Source organism: Lingula anatina, chromosome 7, assembly GCF_051362555.1.
Source record: "Lingula anatina isolate TDL-2025a chromosome 7, LinAna3.0, whole genome shotgun sequence".
NCBI classification, from domain to species: domain Eukaryota; kingdom Metazoa; phylum Brachiopoda; class Lingulata; order Lingulida; family Lingulidae; genus Lingula; species Lingula anatina.
In genome coordinates, this window is record NC_141773.1 from 19,079,668 (window position 1) to 19,095,662 (window position 15,995).

The 15,995-nt window shown below is 35.5% G+C and overlaps 1 protein-coding gene across 7 annotated transcripts in view; it reads right to left on the reverse strand.

Annotated features, from left to right (window-relative positions):
• The window catches only part of LOC106151488 (kin of IRRE-like protein 1), a 72,046-nt gene that overhangs the window by 41,305 nt on the left and 14,746 nt on the right, over positions 1-15,995 (reverse strand). For 2 of the 7 annotated variants that reach the window (XM_087018360.1, XM_087018361.1), the window contains one exon: positions 1,181-1,283. The exons of 2 other annotated variants lie outside the window; for them this stretch is intronic. The gene's annotated coding sequence lies outside the window, so the exon portion shown is untranslated. Of the gene's footprint in view, positions 1-1,180; positions 1,284-2,633; positions 2,816-5,460; positions 5,610-10,101; positions 10,279-15,995 lie in introns of those variants that run through there. 3 more of the 7 variants (XM_087018364.1, XM_087018363.1, XM_087018362.1) reach the window with 3 other exon arrangements.

Genomic DNA, 15,995 nt, shown 5'->3' on the forward strand with positions numbered 1-15,995 from the left:
TTAGCAAGTTTTGTAAAGTTCTGTAATGCCGGCAGTGTCTTAGATCTGTTGGCGTGCATCAATGAAAGGTGAGGCATGCCACGCGAGATTCGTTTAAGTGGGGCAGGGGTGATGTAATGATTACAATGTGATACCAGGTGAAAGCTGCAAAAAAAAAAAAAAAAAAAAAAAAGATTATTCATGTAAACATTCCATGGGGTTCTGTACTTTTTTAATTTTTAGAACTTTCTTTGTATTTTAAATAATCACATGTAGTTGGGTGTTTTTTTTTATAGAACAACTGATATTATTTTCAGTTCTTATCTCAATTAATGTTTCACTTTTTTTTCCAGCAATGCATTAAACCATGAATTTCTGATAAATATTAATAACGCAATCATTCTGATTTTGACATGATGTTAGTTTTTTACCCCATGTGACGGCAATGGAAATAAAAGCAAAACCAATCTTGTTGTCTCTAACTCATTCTGATAGAAAAATCTATATGATATAGTTGTTATTAAATACAAACATACCAAAGCTCCTCTGAATCAATAAACACTGCTGTTAGCACCAAATGATTGAAAACAAATAAATCCTCTTCTCCTGATAATCACTTAAAAGCCTCTTATGCCTAAATTATTGTTTTCACTATAGATTGCTATCTATTAATTCACCAAACCAACATGAATAAAGTATCCAAGCAGAGAGTAAAATTTCCAAAGCGTCCTTTTCTAATCTGTCCATTAACCCACCTGTACCTGTACTAATCATGTTAATAAAGTAGCCAGTCAGGGTAATCCCTTGCTAATCTGGGGATTTGGGTAATTAGCTGAATAGAGCTGATTACTGAACGAGGTAAGCTAGAACAACAAGGAGCCAGCAAAGTGGCAGGTAACAAACAAACTTCAGGACATCTGTTTAATCAACTTAATTTTCATGTTATATTTAATCATTTGGTTTTGTTGATGAGCATTATCATCTGTCCGTTGAATAAGTGCAGTATTAAATATAGATATGTCAATACCAAATTTAAGTCAGGGATACCACATGGCACCCTTAATTTCTGAAACAGAGGCATTTTTTACAAGAATTCAATTTTCTGAAAGTCAGTTCTAAAAGCATAAAAATGCTGCACACATGGTGCAGTTTCAGAAACAAATAATTATCATTTTTTCTCTATAGCAATTAATCTAATTACCTTTCAATCATGTAGACTGGGCATTCTGGAACAGGCTACAACTGTATAAGGTCTGTTTGTTTTCCAAAATCAACTACTTCAAAGTGGAACAGAATTCAAAGACCTAGAAAAAATAATAAATTTCATGAAAATCATGCTCACCTCATACAATGATAAAACAAGCTTCCAGCTAAATTTAAGAAAGAAAAAAAAAAAACTCCTGGAAAAATCTCACTCCCTCACTTACTAATATTACCAACAGTTAATTCTTTTAAACAGTCCTTCCTGAAATACAATAATAAGTTTATCACGTACACCAAGGTTTTTGCCCAGACAACATCAGACTTCAACGTGAAATGCTCCTACAGTTGCCTGTCTGTCTGTCTGCAGCATCACTCCACAAACTGATGACACTACTGTAACCTAAGATAATCTTAACCAGTGTCTGGTTTCAAAAAATTACAACAAAAGTCAACTTTATCTTTTGGCCATTATTCCAATTTACTTAGACCCCAAGATAAATTAGTATTAGTCCCATCAGATGAAATATTATGTCTGTTATATAATAAGGCAGAAGCAGCTACTGTTTTAGTCCTATGACCCATCAAACAAAAGATGGATGGGCTTTGATTTAGACTAATAATTACCCTTTTTTATGTTGCAGCTCTCTCCAGAAATGAAGGGGACTAAATAAAATTTTGGTCTAAAAGTAACAACCAACTTTTGATCTACAGTTCTTGAGTGAAGCTGGCCCCAGTGTCTGGTAATCCTCTCAGTGATACAAACATACACCACAGTCTCTGTATATCTGCAGTACAGGGCAGCAGGACAAGGAAGTGAGTAATGTGACAAAATCACCAATCTCCAAACTCAAAGGAATGCTACAGGATACATTACTTTCTGTTCACCAACAATACAGATTCCAGGCAAGTGTGAAAAACATTTCTGCCTTACACAATGGAAAGTTACTGATGCTTATTAATTGTCCCAACACAGGGCACAGAGGCAATGCCCAGTGGCCCCTACCATGGACAATTACTAATGATAAGGAGACAACCTCCAGGAGCTTGGCAGAGGACATCTTTAATTATGGAGAAAAGACTTTCAAAAAGAGAAACAGAAAAGTGTTTCTTTTTTATAGCACTATTACATTTTCAAAGATTGTTTGCTACAATCTTTCTTATATGAAAATAAACTATCCTTGTTCATTTTCTTCACAAGAAACATCACTGAAAATATTATTCAAGTATATGAAAAACACTTTATTTGTGTTTAACATCCTCTTATGAGATCATTTTCATAATAGATTAAAACATCTTTCTCATTTGAAAAGTTCAACAAACCTCATAACTATAGACAAAAACACACAACATTAGAAAAAATCTAAACAAATCAAACAAACTGAAATGCTGTATACTAGTTACATCCTATGTAAGACTTTACTAAATATGTGTTTCTGCTGTCTCTATATCACCTGTCTCGCCTCTACTATACAAAGTATATAGCTGTGCCCCTCTCCTCTCCTCCCTGCCTGGAGAGAAACAAAACAAGAGTCCCGCTGCTCAAGAGATTTGTTTTTACTAAATTGCAGCCTCAGTTAGAGATCAAGTGTGACACCCGCCACATCTCCCGTGTCCAGAGCCATAGAGGAAATCTCCTGGCAGAGACTTGGTTAAAAATCCCCCAGGCTTCAGCTTTACTCTCACTGCTAAAGAAAACAGTGCCATGCAGCTTGGGAAATAATTACTAATCCACGTTCTGGGGCAGGTATGTTTAAGCCATATGCCATGGCCAATGCATAGATCATCCTCATGCATGTTTCTAACCTATGCTGTTACACATCAGCTCAAACCATGGTTCTTTCCAAGGAGGATGGGAGTTCCATCTCTAGATCTTCTCAGTTACCTTTTCTCCTCAAAGTGTGAGTTAACACGGGATCTGTGTGGACATCTCATCTCCATCCCACTGGGACACCGCATAGCTGGGGAATTACTGATACCCCGATCTACAGCAGTGAACTGTTACCATAGGATTGGTAATTCTTTTATTAAATTGTGTCTGGAATTCCATTAATTTATTTAAAATTGTTTGAATGGTTGAAACGGTATGATAAGTATTATGGCTAAGATCTTTATTAGAACTGTGCTAAGAGAGAGGAAGAGGGAGGAAGAAAGAGAGGAAGTCAGAGCTATAATAAATGTTTGTGTGTGTACGTGCATGTGTGTGTTTGTGTGTGTGCGTGCATGTGTGTGTTTGAGAGAGAGAGAAGAATGGATAAAAATGAACATGAAAGTACAGAATGAAAAAGAGAAACTGAAACCTGACTTTCCTCAGATAACCTTTGAAAAACATATTTATCTCCCTCCATCAGACAGACATCCCATGGTTTTACTACGCTTAAAGCTACACTTGAACCTGAAAACTGACAACAAACAAAATCTCCTATTTTGCAATTGCCAGCATTACTCAACTTTAACAAAAGATTGCCATTTTAACCCCTCTATATCTTCCTTGCCCTTTTAACTTTTTAAAAGATGTTTCAACAAGAGTTGCAAAATATTCCATCATCCTATTCTACGGCATATGATACATACAATAAAACTAAACTGCATCATATGTAGCATGATCAAGCCCTGTTCTTCACTATTTATTTTCACCAGCAAAGGAGGTTTTTTTTTTCATTGATGTCGGCTTGTTTGTTTGTTAGTGGTCAAAATACCTAAAAATGTTTTTCATAAATTTTCACCAGCAAAGGAGGTCGTTCTTCATTGGTGTTGGCTTGTTTGTTTGTTAGTAGTCAAAATATCTAAAAATGTTTTTCATAAATTTTGATGAGATTTTCAGGATAGGTGGTTTTTCAGGAGGAAAAGAAGTAATTACAATTTCAACCAAATGCAGTTTGCCTAATTTCTACTGAAAATTTTCTATTTCATCATAATTTAAATTTTGGTCTTGACTGAGACCTCTTTATGTGTTCTAGATACTTATATATCTAACTTGGTTAACTTGCAAGTACCGTAGCATGATGCTAGTACGTCCTTAACGTCTCAGCAAATAACATGGCAGTTGAAATCAATGCAAGAAAAAAAATAAGTACCATTCACAACAGTCTAATCAATGAAGTCTACCTGCAACATGTATTGATATACAATGCAATCAGTCGTATTCAATTGAAAAAACTGACTCAATAGTCACCGAGGCAAGAACCGCAAATTATCAGTATTATGACATGCTGCACTGGTGGAAGTCCTGTTCTTTATTAATTGTTTATCATGCTATAAATAACTCCCCCTTATTTGTATTAGAAGACCGAGTGCAGATCATGAAATAATCGATAATGAAAATGAAGTTACAATAAGTATCTTCGCAACAACAGCTAAAATTGCTATTTTCATTCCAATATTTTGTCGTCTTTCCAGTACTCCTTACCTTCTGCAGAAAATAAAATATTGGGGCAGAAATAACTGCAAATTTAGCTGTTGTTAAGAAGAAACCATTATCATAACTAGATGTAATATAGAGCCAATATAGCTGTTGACCAGAAAACATTAAATTTTTCCACAGAGGCATGTTAAGATACCTGGCCTAAGGTGAACAAGCATAAAATAATTAAAAAATGGCTACTCTGGTTATCACAAAGCATTTTCCTCTGGCACATAAATCACTTACTTATATCCACTAAGACAAGTGTTTAGAATTTGAAATGAAACTCTTTATAAACTTTTTAACTCTCTGATGAGTATCAAGCCCTCAAATTACCCTCTTTCCCACCTTTACCAGCCCCAAGGCTACAGCACACAGCTTAGGTGACAGTCATTAATGGGGACTGTCCAATCCAATTTGCCATTTTCATGGCTGACCAACCATATCTTTCTATTAAGTCATTAAAAAGAAATTACTACAATGCCAAAACTTTAATTCAATTAACTCACTGGTATCTGGTTAATTTTTTTTTTTTTTTTTTTTTTTTTTGACAGACCTTAGAATTCTCACAAACAAAATATGATAAGAAATGCCTTCCTAAGCCTTGGGCCTAAGCTAAAAACAAGCAATAAAGAAAGGACATGACTATTGGTATGTGCATGGTTTTCTCTAACAAATATCTATTTACACGTGCAACATGTCAACTTTACAAACTGGCAAACTCTTCAAAAAAAGAAGGAACTATCTAGTTGTCAAATCTATGCACATCTTACCTCTCCATACAAATTTTGCTATTGAATTACCTAAATCTTAGAACATATATAGTTGGCCAGCTGCATCATTATCATTCTACAGTCTTACTGTTACTGTTACAGTGCCTGTTCTGGATTCTCTGTTCAAGTTTCTCCATCCAACACAGCTCTCTTGAGTTCTACCAATATTCTCTTGCATATATATCAAATTTCTGAGTCTCATCAACAGCCTTCTCTCATTCACTATACTATTTTCCAAAGTGAAAGTGGCATGGACACCAAACCTCTTCACATTAACACTAAGAACAAATTTAATTAACTTGTTCAAGTGCACACACCTGTTATAATTAGCAGGCCTCTGGGCAGTGTTTACCTGTGTTCTAATTTAACACCTTGTTATTTCCCAATAAGAAATGGGGAGCTGTTGATTATCCTGGAGCAGGGCTAAATAAAAGAGGGGTGTGGGTAGGGAGGGGGTTGTGTGTGTGTGTAAGAGAGAGAGAGAGGGGGGTGTGAGGTAGACAATGTTATAACAGGTTTGTCCATACCATGCAGTGAAGGTACTTCCACATCTTTTAATTGTTCCCTTCTGTTTTACTTTATGTATTAATTAATATAATAATATATTAAATATATTATATTTTGAGTATTGTTAGGTGGCAATCATGTTTTTGTATTGAAAAATAAGTACATCAAGTGCTTACAAGTTGTTGGTGTAAAATATGCCTCTTTGAGCGCATTCTCAACGAATTAAGCCAGGCTTTACAAAGCCGGTGACCTAAAAATGGCGGACATACATGAAAGAAAAACCGCCTAATCTTTTAATAGTCTCTCCGCCTCTCACACGCCTCCCCACACGTCGTCCCTGCGGGGTACAGTAATTAAATCTCGGCTCCGAACATTAATATTTCCGTGAATATCTCTGGTGATATTATCTCCGTAGATAGTCGATTCATTGCTGCTCTACGGGCCAAATTATTCCTTTTCCGTCTCTGTTTTCAAAGATAATAGAACAGAAGAGCTTTTTTCCTTCGATCGCCTTCAGCCGCCATGCTTTCTTCACCATGAGTTTAACTGATGAGCATGCGCACTTAATATTTCTCAGGTAGCTTCCACATGGCGAACGGAGCCGAGATTTAATTACTGTACCCCGCAGGGACGACGTGTGGGGAGGCGGAGAGACTATTAAAAGATTAGGCGGGTTTTCTTTCATGTACGTCCGCCATTTTTAGGTCACCGGCTTTGTAAAGCCTGGCTTAATTCGTTGAGAATGCGCTCTATGAGCCTGTTCCATTAGCATGAAACAAGTGAGATACTACAGCAAGATTTTAATGATATTAAGCAGCAGGTGATATGCCAAATTATAACACAGTTTATTTTTATATGTGGCTTCAAACTGTGCATCATACTAACTGCTCTGCTTTCAGCCTTGCATACCCAGGCTTAAGTTTATGGCTACCACAGCGGGCAATTAAATTTTTTTTTCCTTAAATTTCTTTATTTTTTCTTTGTTAAATTTCATTTTTTTTATATTTTCTGATTATCATAACATTTAAATCCAGTAAAGCAAAGGAACACTTTCTATTCTGCTAGCTCTGACAAACGTGGACCCTGGACCATTTATGTGGCCCTGAGAGAGGGCAATTAAGAGGGTGACTGGTACAGGTATACCACTGCATCTGTTATAATTAAGAAGTAAATACAGGTAAACACCTGATCACTGTGAAGTACACACTTAATCCTCTTAAAACAGGTAGGTAAATCACCTGCTTACACAAAGGACAGAGCAAGGGAGGGGCACTTAAGAAGGAATTGTTGTGCAAAATAGTTAAGAGGTACCACTTCAAAGGATGTGAGCGAAGGCACTCTTTATCTGTGTATCTCCAACATGGACCATTGTGTGATTGCTGACTGAAAAACTGCTAGTTACTAATTGCATTTAGTGATTACCTTGAAGATAAACCTTAGAGAAAATGGTGTTTAACTGGAAATACATAAACATCAATGTTATTTCTTTGTTTACTTTTTATCATGTTAAGAAAAATGTTTTGCCTTTGAGCATGAAGTTCACCTTTAATTTTGTTGTTCAAAATCAAAGCAATTGGTGACACCTACAACCTGTATAAAGGCCACAAAACGCCTCTGCTTCTTAATTGTCCAATATCTTGTAATTCAACCAGATCTCCCAACCTCCAATTCAATCATATACATTTATATTATAAGTGTTAATGAAGCACTTATTGCTATGCCACATACGAACCTTGCTAAGTGAGAGTAATTATACAGAAAAAAATGTTTCCAAACTGAAGTGGTGCTTTGCTGGTTGATAATAAGTACACACAATTTCTTACTTTATATCATCAGTTTTTATCTTCTATTGTTTTGTAATTTTCCTGTAACATATTCAGTTGCAGTGGTGTACTCAATATTACAATAAACTATCTATATATTGCTCAGTATCATTGCCAGCTGCACTGCCCACACTCTCTTTGACGCCATCTGTACTGTCTTACTGGGCAAGTATCTTACATATTAATCTGTCATCAGGACAGGTGTCCAAAGTGCCTTCTTGTAAAAACCATCTCTTTGCAGATAACAACCTTCAAATATCAGTTAATACTGGAGTGGGTGCCTGGTAATTACCAAGTATCCTTCAGTTAATCACTTAATTTGGAATTAATATTTGCAAACTTAAAGTTATGCAAGCACTAAGTGTGCCCTATTGATTGGAATTGGAGGCACATGTTCAGAGGAGGCACTTCAAAACTGAGCGCTAAGACAAAAGGGTCTTCACTAACACATGCCGGGGGGATTTGATTCTCACCTTGGCAGGAACAAAACAATATTTGGAATCATTACTGTGTGGCAGTGAAAAAATTACGATGGATTGATGTGAATGAGCATTGTTTTGATCTGATGTGACCAAAATTATCAATGTTTCTATACCAGGGCAGTCTTAAATGCTCATTCATTAAGTGTACGGTTTACAGGCTATATTATATTTTGACATGTAGTCCTTTGGAGAAGTACGACACCAATACTTCCAGGGTTTCTGAACCCTCTTAAAAACCATTTAAATGTAACTCTATCTAAATTTTAAAATAGCAAAACTAGATAAATAACAACAGACTCGTTTCATAAAATAGCACCTTTACTTACCTGCTGAGAACAATTCAACCACATCTATTTTGAGCAAATATCTACATGTCAGTAACTGCTATAGGTTACCTCCAGTGGGCATTATTAACAGGTAGAGATTGACTATTGATTTTACTTTGTTGTCTGATAAGATGACACCTGAGACTTGGCACTGGCACTTCCTACACATATAAGACTTCCCTATATTACTGCTAATATATCTTTAATTACATGAAAGCACTAGTATTAAGCCACTTTCTTTTATCCACAGAGAGAAATTGAAATCAGTTTTATTTACTAAATTACAGTTTACCTTGAAGATTGTACCTTCTCTAATTTAACATGATTTAAGATGTAAACACTGTTAAGAATATAGATTCTAAATACATCAACTTTGGGTCATGCATTAAGTTTTGACACCCTCTGTAACCTTGCATCTGAAGGTGTTTCACACCTTGTTCAACTCACAGGCAACAGAAGGCTACAGACCATAGTATAATGAGATACTGGCTTATTACATATTACTCCAAAGAACACTGTCACTAAACCACCTGCCTTATTAGTGCTCATATACAGGGGAGCTCAAAGTGATGTTAACACTTGATTTATTTGATGGGCAGATAAAATTAAGCATCACTGCTTTTGATGCCATGTTGCAAGTCTTTCTACAATATATTTGAAGAAAAAATCGTTTCCAAGCACTAGCTACTTTCATCAGCATCAGCTATTTTCAGCTAATCAGCTATTTTCTACATGATGCAAAAATGTAAATGCTTATGTTGAAAGATTGAGACAAATCATGACAGTTTCATGTACAGTATGATAGATAATGGCAATTGCTGCACAAATGAAAATCTAAAGATTCAATGATAATCATCAGATAAGTGAACTGTTTTATAAATAAAAACCAAGAAAACCAAACTTTTTTTTTTTTATTTTGAAAGAAATACTTCATTTAAGAAGCATGTCCTTCCAAACAGTGCCTCATGGTACTAACCAGTGTACTAAGATGATCAGTATTTAGTCCTCAAGCTGCCCTATATCCACTGTATCATCATATTTGTGTCAGGGCTTATTAAGCCAATAATCGTGCAAACTCACTCTTACAAGTGCTTTAATTCACCAATCCACTGGCTAAGTATTCTCTATTCATTCTTTCAGGGTTTATCAATTAGAATTTATGTCCAACCAACAATGTCCTCCCTGAATATCAGAAGACACTGGAAGCCTGATTCTCCACTATCAGCCTGCCTCTGCTGTTTCCAATATCTGATCTGAAACCCAGGGTGACCATATCCAAACTGGAGAGTGTTGAAAAAAAAAGTTGTTCAAGCGACCCAGTGTATTAAGATTAGTTTTTACCTTTATAAAAGCAGGCACCCTATGGTTTCTGTTCTTAATCTTTCTATCTTTCCTGTAAAACCAAGTCCTACTGTCACTATGTACCCAGGTAACTCACTGAATGGCTGTTAAGTCTCCCTTTCATACAGACTACCACTTAATTATTATAAGTCCACTATAGGAATGACCACAACTTTATTGAACCTTTACCATCCAAATACCCAGCGGTCAGCAGAATGTTTCTCAGGCAAGACGTTACGCCACTTTGTATTGGGTTATTATTCTTACCTTACGATGAAACCATAAGTCTACCTGGGTGTCCCTGCTAATGTCGACAGTTGAAATCAGTCGACTTCTTTGTCTTCAAAGTTTAAACACTTTTTGTGGACAGTTCATTTCCTGGCTGTTGTATTTCCTAGTAGATAACTGTGCAGCCTTGCTGTTGTTGGCCCGGGGCACCTGCTATGTCTAGATGCTCAGTATGGACGGTGCAAACAACAGGGAAAATAACTGTAAATACTAACCCTTCACCCCGATCACACTAATAGTTTCCTGATCACAATACCTCCAGTGTAGTCGGTCCGGTAATCCCGTTAATACTCCAATTGTATCCCTGTATCAACACATATACAGAACACGACCAAGTCACCGTTTAACCGTAAACCCATTTGTATTACAATCTCACTTAAGCTCTTTCTTCGTTATGTCAACTATTAACACTTGAGCTCTTGCCTTGAAATAGGTGAACAATGGAGGGGATGATTCGACAACAAGATCGATAATGGAGCGAAACGATTGATTTCCCACCCTCTTTGATCTGCATTGAAAACTAACCAGGCATGCTAGATCAATAGAGGCGGTGAAATTGGTTTTGCTACAATGTCTTAAGTTTCAAGTAGCAACGAAAATAGATTTTTTGGCAGGTAGCAATTGGGATGGAGACATATGGTCACAGGAGACAGAAGAACACGAGGTTGAGGTTGCACATGGAGTCAGTGACCAGCACTGAAACAAATAGGAACATTTACATAGGATTTACACCACAGTATTATTTATACAGTTTAATTTTACTCCACTGTTGATCACATCCCTTATTTAATGTACTTTATTATAAGTTTGTCATTACTTAAACCGACTACTAGTACTTGAAATTCATTAATAAATAGCCAGCAGGATTATTATAACACCAACACCTAACGAAGAACTAATTGTCAAAAGAGCTAAAAAAATTAAAATAAAAAAAAATTTTTTAAAAAGCCCAGGATGAGAAAACCCCTGTCCACTTGAGCATAATGTTTCACCCATGTTATCAGCCTACATTCACACACCATAAGAAGTATGTACATGCCTAGGGGGACCATTTTGCCTGGTCTGTGCTTGTTTGCTAGAACCTGCTATTCTTTTCCTTATACAAACTGTCACCAGACTCAAATCTCCAATATTTTGTCAGTTATATAATTTCTTTTTGTCCGCTAACCCCTTCCGACCCTGGATATAGCCATTGATTATTTATTGCCGACTTCTTGTCCATTACCCCTTAATTAAGACTATTGAAAGAACTCGGGATAGAAAATTGGTGCTAATAATTTTCGGTCAACATTTGACAGTTTTGTTATATTGTTTGTAATTATTTTCCATAAACAGGGCCTAGCCTGGACCAACCTCATAGCTTCCATTGTAGAAAACTAATATCAACATTTATATGGGGAAAATACAATGGGGAGCCTTTAATTTACCTAGTTTATTAAAACATTTTCAAGGATTTGTACTTGGGATTAAGGACTTTTCATAAACATGAATAAGCGATGGATCTTTTCTTCCAAATCAACTAAGCTGTTGTGATGCAATATGATAATATGATTCCAACTAATTTCTTGTTCCAGTTCTTTTCAAAACTTAATTGTCCGAATAGAAAAATCTTTTCAGAAAAGGCGTCAGCTTACTTCAATAACACTGGCATGATGGTATCAAGTTATAATATGCAACACAATATATTTCCCAAAAGGTCCCTAAGATTTAAAATAAACTTATGGAAGGTGATTTCAAAATTACTAATGAGCCTAACAAAAAGTTAATACTTGCTCAAAGTAGAATATCAGTCTATTGAATGCCGATTAAATCCTATTAGCTCAAATAAAATTATCACAACTTCTATCCATGTCTTTTTTTCTATATTTGACCCCACCCACTATTATATGAAATCCCTTACTCTAAGTGCAGAACTTCTAATGCAGGATATATTTCTAAGACACATTTTCTAAAATGAGACGATAATACTTTTAAGCTTTAAATTATACCCAGAAATTTCATAACACTTCTTGCCTACCCCCCCCCCCCCCCCCATATCCTACCAGGCCACTACTGTAACATCTACCGTAGTATGGTAAGTGAAGTCCTCCTTTATATTTTTCTAATCATAACTGATGTTGTCAGCTGCTCTCAGTCTTATAACAGAACAAAAACATTTTGTCTCACAGCTGCTCCACATATCTTTTTCGCAAAGTCTCATTTTACAAAACTTTATATTCTACCAGTAAGGAGAAAACAGGACATACTGAAAGTTGTCTACAGGGGGCTGGTTAATGCTTTTTGGTCCATTATAGCAGGGAGGGGTGTTCTGGTAGAGGAAGGGGGGCTCAAAATAACCACCCTTTTGGCTCAAAAAGTTGCAATCCGAATCAAATTAAGATCCAAGTTCTATGTCATTTCTAAGTTGGATCACCAAAAAGGTACCACTATATAAAAAAGGTCCATTTTTCCAGATATACACCCCAGCCACCCTTTAAAATAGCTCACTACAGGCCTGATTATGGCAACATTCTCCTATCACTTAGAGCAAACTCAGGGGCGGATTTAGGCCGTCTTCTGGGTATTCCGGAAGACGGTCAGATTTTCAAGTTTACATTGACGAGTATCTAATTTTTTCTGTTGGAAGACGGTCAAAATTGGAGGAAACATCAACAAAGATAATTTGGAAGACTGTCAATAAATAGCTCTGGATCCCCCCCTGAAACTGTACACCCTCCCCTCTACTTAATATATGTACTCACAACCCAGTAACTATACACTTCTCAAAATACAACCCACACAAATGACAACCTAGAATATTGTGGAATGTAATTATCCTTTTGAAATGGACAGGACCCAAGGTAAAGGTCATATTCCTCATGGTCATACACTTTAGCCAGGAAAAATAATGACATCTGAAACTTCGGTGCTGTGAAAAGAAAGAAAAACTCGACAGCACGAAGTCAAAAGGCGGACAAAATATGTCCTTCGTAATCAACTCCCTCCAAACGCAACAAACTTTCATGGTTCAATGGTCTTTCTGTCGCTATAAATCAAGAAGGGGGGCATCTATGCCAGTGAAGCAAGAAAAAGTTGAATAATCTGAGGTAACACCTCAACATAGGACAAGGCAGAAGGTGTGACTTACTGCTCCCCCCCTGCTACAGAATCAATGGTGACACAACCCTAGAGTGCAAATAGCTGGGGTTTTGTTTATCAGCAGTTTGGCATTGTCTTTTTCTCAACAATTTTACAAACATTGAATATCAATAAATATGTTCTAAAGATAACTTTTTTTATGCCATTTTGAACAGCTTCACTTTGGTCCAGGGCTATGACCCTCATCAATCCCTTTTCTTTTTTTCTTTCTTTCATGTCTTATTATTATTATTAGTAACCGGAACAAAAAAATCAAGTCTGAAACTACAGAAGAACATTTTCCAACCTTTTTTGTTTTAATAGGATAATGTTCACTGCTCTTGAAATGTAAAGATTATAATATTTTTAAAAACATTATATTATTATTTATATGTACTTTATCAGATTTTTTCCTTTGGACTGTATATCTGCCATTTAAAATGAGGTAAGTGATGACTTGCAAGCAAATATGCCTCTTGCTTAAAAAACTTGACAATTAAAAAAACGTTATATTTGACTATGAAATTGGTCAAGTCACCAGGAGCCCAAAACTTGATGCAAGACGCCATTTGTTTCTGCAGACAGAGCACTCAAACAGACTAAGTGATTTAAAGACTAATTTCAAGTACTGTCCTCTTTAATAAAAAAATATACTGTTCCCTCCAATAAAATACCTGATACGTCTATGCCAGTGTCCATGTTCCTTATCTGATGGGATTATTTTCTGGTCAAAAGAATCCTTTTCATCAGCTGGTTAACTCCACAGGGGAGAGGCATGTTTGAGATGCATACTTAATGTACGAAAGTTTTATACAGCATTTTTCCTACATTTCCTTCTTTCCTTTTTTTCAATTTTTACTGCTTATGTTACTTATCAACAATTTGTTTCTTTGAAAAGATTTCAGAATAAAAAGAGTTCAGTTTATTATCTTTTCCATTAAACAAAATTCTTTTTTTCCTTTAATCCTCAAGATCATAGTAACCATAAAAAAAGCAAAAAAGGAAGCAAATGCTATTTGCTTCTCTTTTTTTTCTTTTTCTACCGGAAGTTTATAACAGCCATGAACTAAATAAAGAGGAAAAAAATGCTGTTTTACTTTGCTTTTTCAATACCTTCTCGGTATTTTCCAAATAATCCATCTCTTTTGCTTTTTCAACAAATCTCATTTCTTTAAAAATGTTTTGGCAAAATTGATTTAAACGGATGGAAAAAGACATCTCTAATCTCCTGCCAATTTTTGTTCTTCTTTTATTACACACACATTCATTTTCTCCTTGAGAATGAAATTTAAACAAGAATGCCAATTAGTCATATTGCTGCAATCAAATAAGGAAAAAAATCACAAGGTTATTTTATCTACCTACAGACTTAGTTTCCTCTCAACCACCTTTATATAGCGCCAGAGTTTATTACAACAGTGAGTGAAACTACAGGCAGATATGAGAAACTTGGCTTATAAATATTTTCTAACTAATAACAATGCCCAAAGCTATCTTTGGCAAGCTAAAAAAAAAAAATTCACAAAATAATTTAAAGATACAAGCAGACAGAGGACATCTAACTGTGGAATACACCATTAAACTTATAATGATTCTAAATGGCAATCAGTACCTTTGGGTTAAGCGGGAACATCAAAAAATCCCAGAACGAAATAAAATCAATCATTTCTACCTATTGATTTCCATAACATATCAATGCTTTTCATTGCTGCTCATACAAAGGGGGGAGAAGATACTACAAACAACCCAGCTCTATTGATTCTCCAGTTTGTAGTGGCTTGCCTCATTATGTATTCATTAGCTAAGTGGGTAATAATTAACTTTGCATTTGTCTCCCATTGTTTGGACAAGACCACTTAACACAACTGCTGACCACTCCAGTGCTGCAGGTAATCTGATGAACATAGGTAAAATAAAGTCAACATTAAATATTGAGATGCCGTGCCGCTCCATTGCCCAGCACTTGAGTTTCAGCAACAGCAGCCATACAAACTTTTTATGATCATGTACTATTTCAATTGTAAAAGCACAATTTATAAACCTAAAATAGTAATTTTATTGTATAGTAAGCTGTTTTACTTTATTTTCAAACAGTTCCAAGTGCCTAAAAACCTCTAAATTTCAAATCAGCATTGCACAAATGCTCCTTAAATACTCCTTCACAAATATCTGTAACTGATTTCATTAAAATGCTCTGGTCCATAAAATACCTGATATTTTTATAACAGAGTTCTGCGTAGTCATCTCTCAACACCTCATTATCAAGAGGGGGAAAAATCAAAAGTAGCTGAAAATTAAGATTCAGTGATGCACATAAAACTCATTATACATCTTGTAGAGGGGGGAAACTATTGTGACTGGAAAATATCATTCTTTTTCAAAGTGACTTCTTTTTTTTTTTTCTGTGTCCTTACCTGCTTTAAAACCATGACAACTAAACCATATACTTTGACAACTAAACCATATCCTTGAGGTGACTTCTCTCAATTTAACACATCAGTCAGTCTTCTCTTACAAGAAACTATCAGTAGACTGTGCCATGATTGCATGGAGAAGTATGCAGATACTAAGTACGTAAATAATGTTGAAATTATTCACTTTTAACTTTTTCAAATTGATCATTATCAGACACTCACAAAAATGTCTTTTTTTTTTACATGAAGCCAAATCAATTTTGAAACACATAATTCAACATTTCCATGCAATATTAACAAAATTTGATTTTAAGAAGATATTATTAATTTTGTTAGAATCTA